The following is a 9,346-nucleotide window of genomic DNA, read 5'->3' as shown; positions in this document are numbered from 1 at the left end:
ATATGAAAAATATAGGTTAATTTGTTCATCTAGTAGAACTTACGGTAAATATCCCTGCAAGTGACCATTATCATAAGCTTGCAATACAACGAACTTTTAAATAATGGCAACTTCTGTCCGAAAAAGAAACTGTAACATTGAAAATGCACTTTCCTCCTCCTATGACATGAGAACAATGCCTCAGAAATGTTTACCAGCTGTCACATATTTCAGGATGTGTGAAATAGTAGTGGATATAAACCACTAAAAATAAACTTATTTTCTCTGCAAAGATTTGTTTTACTCCTTCCTGTTTATTTTATAGTTATTTCTCATAACATTCTTATTTGTCCTTCTTGGAATTCATCTGTTGCATGTGGCGTAAGCTGTGACCCTTCCACGTAGTACATTCAATTTCCAACTTCACTTCCACGTAGTACAACCTGGACTGTATTTTGCAGGCTAACGAGGCTCTAGGGCGTCGGGACCTACGGCTAGTATAATCTTCCTAGTGTGTGTTTCGCCCTTGTTGTGCTGAGTGTCCCTCTACAGCCCCAGCTTTTAACTGAAGTCAGAATATCTTAAGATTTTAGTTATACGGCATTACAGTTGTATTATTACCTATGTTGGACCCCGTATCATGTGACGGGTGCAAAATAGACTAAGTGATGACTCCCTTGTAACTGCAACGCTTGTAACTCCCTCCCCTCTGTACAGTGGCGCAGGAACGGGGGGGTACAGGGGTACATTGTACCCCCGCAAATTTTTGAAGGGGGGTACTGTACCCCCCTAAATCCGTAAATCGAGTTGTGCCTCCTGTACCCCCCTTTGGTAATTTGACAGCAGACGGAAGGTGCTACTGTTAAAATTACCTATTATCAATTCGCCCAATAAAAAATGTATTATTGTTTATAAATTTTAAGCATTATAGTCCTTACGACAGAAATTCAAAACATTTAATTGTAAACTTATTAAACTACATTGTGCTTGCTACTAGTTAGTTCATTGACCTAAGTTCTTGGAAACCTCTTCAAGGAGATGAAAATTGTTTGAAATGTGTGTGGAACGATGGAATCAGATTAACTCTCAGACAATTACGCTGCAGACGATTGCTGCTTTGCGTAAGGGGGGGGGGGGTACACATTTCTAAAGCAGTGGTCGCGTCGATTCGAAGATAAGATACAAATTTTCATCAGAAGAGTATATGACCGACCCCATTTTCTTTTGAATATTTATAATGGAATTTTCCGAAACGGAACATTTACACGAACGAGACGAGACACGACAGACCAACTTGGGGGGGGGGGGGGATTACAATGCACTCCTGTACCTCACCCATATTTTTCATAACTTTGTAAGATGGTGTTGGGAAAACTATACTTAAACCTATATACTAAGATATATATATTTTTAAAAAATAGAGTGCCGATTAGCCTATCTGAGAATGAGGTAAATTTGGAATAAGTTTTCATAACTTCAGAGTGGAAACCGAAAGAAAAATAAGCACAAAGAAGAACGAGAAGGACCTCACCACACAGGAGACGAGATGAGGCTGTGACAATTCTCGACTCATCGCATCGCGATACCATTCCTAGGTGAAATGAAATCTTTCCTAGACATTTAAACAGGGTGCAATTTGCGATTTTATCAGAGGGGGACTATTTTTTACCTATGTATTAGGTATACTTATAATGGAACATAAATTGCTTAAAATCGAATTGTGATATCGAATGCAACACAAACACAACGCCATTTTATGTTAAACTCTAAAGTCAAATTGTAAGAAAATTATATTAGTCAGATGAATGCACGAGATAAATGAGACTCACTGCAGGTTCTATTGGTAGATTTTGGATTGGATTTACAAGGTCTCTGGGAGTAAGATGGGAATATTTGATTGATTGATTTGGTTTATTTTACTTCGCATTTCTGCCACTTTTGGATGAGGATTAGTGATGATGATATGATGAAATTGATGGACACTCAAAAATAACACCCATGGGCAGGCCAGGATTCGAACCTGGGACCTCAGGCGTCATAGCGCGCTATGCTAACCCCTCCGCCACGGAGTACGGCGAGGTGGGAATGTGTTTTGGATTTTCTTTGTAGATGCGAAAATCTTTAACTGTGACGCGCACATGCTTCTGCTTACATTAAAGTTTACATTTTCACATAAACTAGAAATTGACATGTCATCCTAAAACACACGCATGTATCTGCATTTAGTACCACTACATACGAAAATAAACCTTGGCCGGCTCTTCACATTGTCCACCAAAAATTGAAAAGAAAGAATAAACTTTTGAGCGTATGGCTTTCCTTGCTACTTCTGAGAGCTGAAGGATTTCGGTTTTGTAAATGAACGGAATGATATTACTTTCAGTACTTGAAGAGCGTCATTAGGTACAGCTAATTATATTACAAATAAATGATTTGTCATATTTCACAAATATTTCAAAGTTAGACTTCTTACGAATTGATTGGGAACCATCTGAACTCATTTTTTCTATTTTAATACAACACCCTATAGATGTCTGAGTAAATACCAAATACATGGCTTCTAAAAGGCATTGAATATGGTACACATCTGCCATAAATTGTTTAAAGATATTTTTATGCGTAGCTATGGGACTTTTAAAATTAGAAAGAACGAAACTGAAGTGGAACTACAATATATAATGTAGTTTCTATATCCAGTGGGTGGGAGATGATTATTCCTGGTTGGGGTGGCTCAAGATCCCCCTCACTCCTGATTTTCTGTTCCGTGAAATCCAAATAAGCCCAGAATGAGGTCCAGAGCTTAGCCTTATATGTTTCAGAATTGTTATCTGATTTTAAAATCTGTTTTTTTTTTAAACTTAAATTCTAACAAAAACAATGAAAAATATTTATGCAAATTTTGCATATAACAGGACATTCTTGTCTGCTGTTCTAAAAGAGAATATTTCTCATGGCCTCACATTATACCTAGGTATCAAGGACGTTTTTGTGAGGGTCCAGGGGGTCCGGACCCCTTCCCCCCGAAAGACTTACCAAGTAGTGAAAGTAATTTATCAAAATATAATTGTTTAGCATTTGTTATACTCAATTTTCATCAATGCCAATACCATGCTTGAACTGCGTAACAATTAAAAGTTAGGGTGCGGCAGAAATATCTCCCGAATTTCATTTGTGAATAACAAAGCAACGATAGATGTTATGCAAAACTTTATTGCACAGTTGGAAAGCACAAGGTTTACCATTTTATTGCACATTTGCAAAGAACAAAATGTTCCAACTATTTTTTACATAATTGCCACAAGTCACCATTTTGGGTGACATAGTTGACTTTGTTTTAAAATGCCGATCTGCACGGTGTACGCATTTCTGAAGTCTCGCCCTGAAGTTCTGCATTACGCTCCTAGTCATGTCTTGTCGGTATTGCTGCTCTTCCCTGTCTGATACCATCTTTCAGATCATTGGCTGTCCTCGGCCTTCCTTGGTAAACTTTAGCCTGCAGGTAGTCCCACAGAAAGAAGTCGCAGGGTGCGAACTCGGGGGAACGAGTTGGCCATGGAAGGTGACTTAAAAGTGAAATCAGACGCCCTGGAAACATTTCACGTAGCACGTTCATCGATACGCGTGCTGTGGCACCATCCTGTTGGAACCTCACAGCCAATTTACCACGTTCGTTCGATTGCGGCTGCAGGAAGTTGCGTAACATCCATACATAACGGTCAGACGTTACATTAACTGCGTGCCGTCTTCCTCAAAAAAGTAGAGGCGTTCATGGAGTTGTCTCGGTACATATGGGAAACAAAATGGTAACCCTTGTTCTTTCCAACTGTGAAATAAAATTTTGCATAACATCTATCGTTGCTTTGTTATTCACGAATGAAATCCTGGAGTTATTTCTGCCGCACACTGTATACTCGATGGTTTTCTCTGCTGAACTTATGGAAGGCAAGGAATTTGGCTCATACGGCTTTGAAGGATTCCAAAGAATTATGCACATTACTAATGATAATATCCATAAAATATTAATCAGGAACTTTACTTTTCGTTAATTGGATCTAACTCCTTCTTTGTTATTCAATAAATATTCAATTCTTTTTCTATCTGACATTAAATTCCTTGCCAGGCCAGTTGTTTTTGTGCAAATCTTGGCGATCTTACCTACACGTAAGCTAAACAATGAATACTTGCTGTTATATTTCTATTCTTTTACTACCTTTTACCTATTCATGTAATAATAACAATACAATATTAATTAATGTACATATTTAATTAATTAATATATTAAATTAATTAAATATAATTATCCTAATTATTATTATTATTGCGACACTTGATTGGACATATATATATATATATATATATATATATATATATATATATATATATATATATATATATGTATGTGTGTGTGTGTGTGTGTGTGTGTGTGAGGCTGAATTTTGTACCCCCCAAATGAAAAACGTTCCTGCGCCACTGCCTCTGTATGTGCGTGTGTTTTTCCTTTGTGGATAAGTGTATGAAAAAAGAAATATGCAGTCGCTAGCAAAGGTAAGTATACATTGATTCTCTTTATCGCCCTGTTGTTTTTCATAAGATGGTACTTTAGTGATAAGGAAAATGTCATCCTGCGTAGGTAAAGAAGAGATAAGTATCATCGAGACTTGTTAAGACGAGGTCAAGAACGTCGGGGAATGTAAAATCGAGATCGAAACTTAAATATTCGAGAGTCTTAATTTAAAATTATTTTCCTTATTTTGTGTGTCGATTCTGCCATTTTTGGCTAATTGCTACGACGAAGGTGAATGATGATTACTGTATATGATGAAGACACTCTCATAAGGTATGCAATAACGATGCGCATGTAAGTTTTCGAACCCAGACCTTCAGTGGTACGTCGACGATTTCGGTGAAATCGAAGTTGCTTTACTGTAAGACGTATTAGAATATAACAAAGAATCTATACTCTTTAATGTACAAACTTATGTCTTCATGGAGGTTTTCTTGTTTTAAATGTTTGTATTTCGAGATCTTTCCTTATCAAAAAAATTGTCAAAGTTTGTGAGTCCGGATGTACAGTTTAAAGTTATATCCGAACCAACATGTGGCCTCCCCGATGGCACAGTGGTAGCGTCGTCGCCTTGCTAACATAAGGGCCCCCGGGTTCGATACCCGGTGGATGCACATAGTGGTTCGGATCCCACTTTAAACTGTAGGTCCAGTCCCGATTAGCCTTACTGTGCATAAAGTGGACGTAAAAACACCAATTCAATCAATCAATCGGGACATCCCTAGATCGAAATACCTCTCGCATTTTCCTTTCTTTCGGATGAACGACAAATTTGCCAAATAATTCTAACCATACGCGTGTCGAGACTTTTTATCCCCAGAGGGGGATAAATCAAAACTATTTTCCAGGAGGACAAAGAATATGTACCCGTACTTATGGCGATGCTTTATTTTGAATTAATTAGTAAGGGAATAAATAACATTTATATTTATTTTACTTTCCAAGGTAAAAAGAACAGTGCACCAAATGAACAGCACTATCTTTTTCCAAGGGGAGTGACAAGTGCCCGTCTTGTCCCTCCCTGGTTCTAGCCACTTCCGCTTTTTTTTTTCCCCGTCCTATTTCCCTGGGTGCCGCTGAAGCGGAGGAGGGAGGGGGTTGGTTCGGGTATCACGTGACTTGCTGGAATTTTGTTTTCAATCGCAGGCGCGGAGTGTGAACAAAGGGACCAACTGTTTCCCCCGAGCGCTCGAGGCGTCTTTCAGTCTTTCCTATGCGAGCGCGGAGCGGTTTCGGTATTCGTTCGCGACTGAGCCGTTTCGAAGCGAATCAGTGAACCGGATCAGTCGTTCGTTGAAAAGATTCGTTCAAAAAGATTCGTTCGTTCGCGAACGACTCATCTCTAGTTTCAAGTCAACTGCATGCACAGTAAGGCCAATCACGACTGTGCCTAGAGCTCAAAGTGGAATTCGAACCACTGTGCCATGCGCCTCCACAGGGCATCGAACCCTTGGTTCCCCGACTACAATGCGACGACGTTACCACTACGCCATGGGGGGGGGATGTGATGAAAGAAAGTGATGAAATTCAGGAAGGGAGCAAAGAACTTCCATGACCAGACCGGGATTCGAACCTGGGACACCGTCAATGAGGTCTGCTGTAGTCAGCACTAAAACACAATTGCAACAGGTTTACTGCATCAATTCCGATTACCAAAATACATACATATATATAATTGAAAACTTTACTTGTATTTTCCCTATTTAGCGTCGCTTTTCTGTCGCTTGTAGCTAATGGTGACGATGAAGAGGAATGATGATTAAAGGAAATGGATGAAGAGACACACAAGACGAAACTCCGTGCCCAGATCGGGACTCGAACCTCTTCAAAAGAATAAGAGATAATTTTATTGGTCTGATACTGCCATATAATAGAAACTCTAATAACCTTTTATTCAATGATTTGTGGTTTAAACAACGTTCGTTATAAATCAGGCGGAGGAAATCATGAATACATCTTGTACGATGATTTAATGATTCCTGTACATTACAGTACGAAGCAAAACTTAATGAATTTATGAATAAATAAAGCACGCTGGGTTCGAGTATCGAACGGGAAGTTTTGCGAATAAAAATTTCTTCCGTGACGTGTCACAAGAGCGGGGGATACATAAAACGATTCTATCGAAGTTCGGAATTTTGTTCGTGACCTATGAGAATGTGGTGCCTCGCAATATTCTGCTGAAACCAGCAGCATGCCCAAGAAAACGCGCTGGGAGGGGGAAGTAACCGATGCTTCTGAAGTTCCGTTTCCTACAAAAATGAAAATAGAAAAAAGAGGTGGGAAAGAAAAGTTCTGAGCCGAGAAAACACGGCATAGAGGCACGAGAAATGAAAGTAAGCTTTATTCTCTGAAATTTCCATTTGCAGCTTTGATGTGGCAAAAAAGAAATAGTCAGTTTAGGAAATCTTGGTAGTTGAGACTGAGCTGGAAAGTGTCAAGTGCCCCGTTCGACGACACCAGTCGAAACAAAATGCACCAATCGAAACGAGACGGCACCAGTCGAAACGAGATGAGATAGGGACAAAGCAATGCGAAAGCGATGTCATATCAGATGAAGCAAGACAGGCGACACCCGGACCACTCGAGACAGGTAAGACGAAATCGAGAGCATCTGAGGTCAAACGAAGACAAGTAGATAAAACAAGAGACCAGTCGATTTGAAACTAAGACTAGCCCTGGTGAAACTAAGAACCAGTCGAGATAAAACAAGAGACCAGTCGATTTGAAACTAAGACTAGCCCTGGTGAAACTAAGAACCAGTCGAGATGAAACAAGAGACCAGTAGATTTGAAACTAAGACTAGCGATGGTGAAACTAAGAACCAGTCGAGATAAAACAAGAGACCAGTCGATTTGAAACTAAGACTAGCCCTGGTGAAACTAAGAACCAGTCGAGATAAAACAAGAGACCAGTCGATTTGAAACTAAGACTAGCCCTGGTGAAACTAAGAACCAGTCGAGATAAAACAAGAGACCAGTCGATTTGAAACTAAGACTAGCCCTGGTGAAACTAAGAACCAGTCGAGATAAAACAAGAGACCAGTCGATTTGAAACTAAGACTAGCCCTGGTGAAACTAAGAACCAGTCGAGATAAAACAAGAGACCAGTCGATTTGAAACTAAGACTAGCCCTGGTGAAACTAAGAACCAGTCGAGATGAAACAAGAGACCAGTAGATTTGAAACTAAGACTAGCCCTGGTGAAACTAAGAACCAGTCGAGATAAAACAAGAGACCAGTCGATTTGAAACTAAGACTAGCCCTGGTGAAACTAAGAACCAGTCGAGATAAAACAAGAGACCAGTCGATTTGAAACTAAGACTAGCCCTGGTGAAACTAAGAACTAGTCGAGATGAAACAAGAGACCAGTAGATTTGAAACTAAGACTAGCCCTGGTGAAACTAAGAACTAGTCGAGATGAAACAAGAGACCAGCAGATTTGAAACTAACACTAGCCCTGGTGAAACTAAGAACCAGTCGAGAAGAAACAAGAGACCAGTCGATTTGAAACAAAGACTAGCCCTGGTGAAACTAAGAACCAGTCGAGATAAAACAAGAGACCAGTCGATTTGAAACTAAGACTAGCCCTGGTGAAACTAAGAACCAGTCGAGATGAAACAAGAGACCAGTAGATTTGAAACTAAGACTAGCCCTGGTGAAACTAAGAACCAGTCGAGATAAAACAAGAGACCAGTCGATTTGAAACTAAGACTAGCCCTGGAGAAACTAAGAACCAGTCGAGATGAAACAAGAGACCAGTAGATTTGAAACTAAGACTAGCCCTGGTGAAACTAAGAACCAGTCGAGATAAAACAAGAGACCAGTCGATTTGAAACTAAGACTAGCCCTGGTGAAACTAAGAACCAGTCGAGATAAAACAAGAGACCAGTAGATTTGAAACTAAGACTAGCCCTGGTGAAACTAAGAACCAGTCATGATGAAACAAGAGACCAGTAGATTTGAAACTAAGACTAGCCCTGGTGAAACTAAGAACCAGTCGAGATAAAACAAGAGACCAGTAGATTTGAAACTAAGACTAGCCCTGGTGAAACTAAGAACAAGTCGAGATGAAACAAGAGACCAGTCGATTTGAAACTAACACTAGCCCTGGTAAAACTAAGAACCAGTCGAGATAAAACAAGAGACCAGTAGATTTGAAACTAAGACTAGCCCTGGTGAAACTAAGAACCAGTCGTGATGAAACAAGAGACCAGTAGATTTGAAACTAAGACTAGCCCTGGTGAAACTAAGAACCAGTCGAGATAAAACAAGAGACCAGTCGATTTGAAACTAAGACTAGCCCTGGTGAAACTAAGAACCAGTCGAGATAAAACAAGAGACCAGTCGATTTGAAACTAAGACTAGCCCTGGTGAAACTAAAAACCAGTCGAGATAAAACAAGAGACCAGTCGATTTGAAACTAGGACTAGCCCTGGTGAAACTAAGAACCAGTCGAGATAAAACAAGAGACCAGTCGATTTGAAACTAAGACTAGCCCTGGTGAAACTAAGAACCAGTCGAGATAAAACAAGAGACCAGTCGATTTGAAACTAAGACTAGCCCTGGTAAAACTAAGAACCAGTCGAGATAAAACAAGAGACCAGTCGATTTGAAACTAACACTAGCCCTGGTGAAACTAAGAACCAGTCGAGACGAAACAAGAGACCAGTCGATTTGAAACTAAGACTAGCCATGGTGAAACTAAGAACCAGTCGAGATAAAACAAGAGACCAGTCGATTTGAAAATAAGACTAGCCCTGGTGAAACTAAGAACTAGTCGAGATGAAACAAGAGACCAGCAG

The sequence above is a fragment of the Lepisma saccharinum genome, chromosome 25 (genome assembly GCF_977018435.1).
Source record: "Lepisma saccharinum chromosome 25, izLepSacc3.1, whole genome shotgun sequence".
Lineage (NCBI taxonomy): Eukaryota > Metazoa > Arthropoda > Insecta > Zygentoma > Lepismatidae > Lepisma > Lepisma saccharinum.
Note: the sequence above shows the minus strand (reverse complement) of the source record.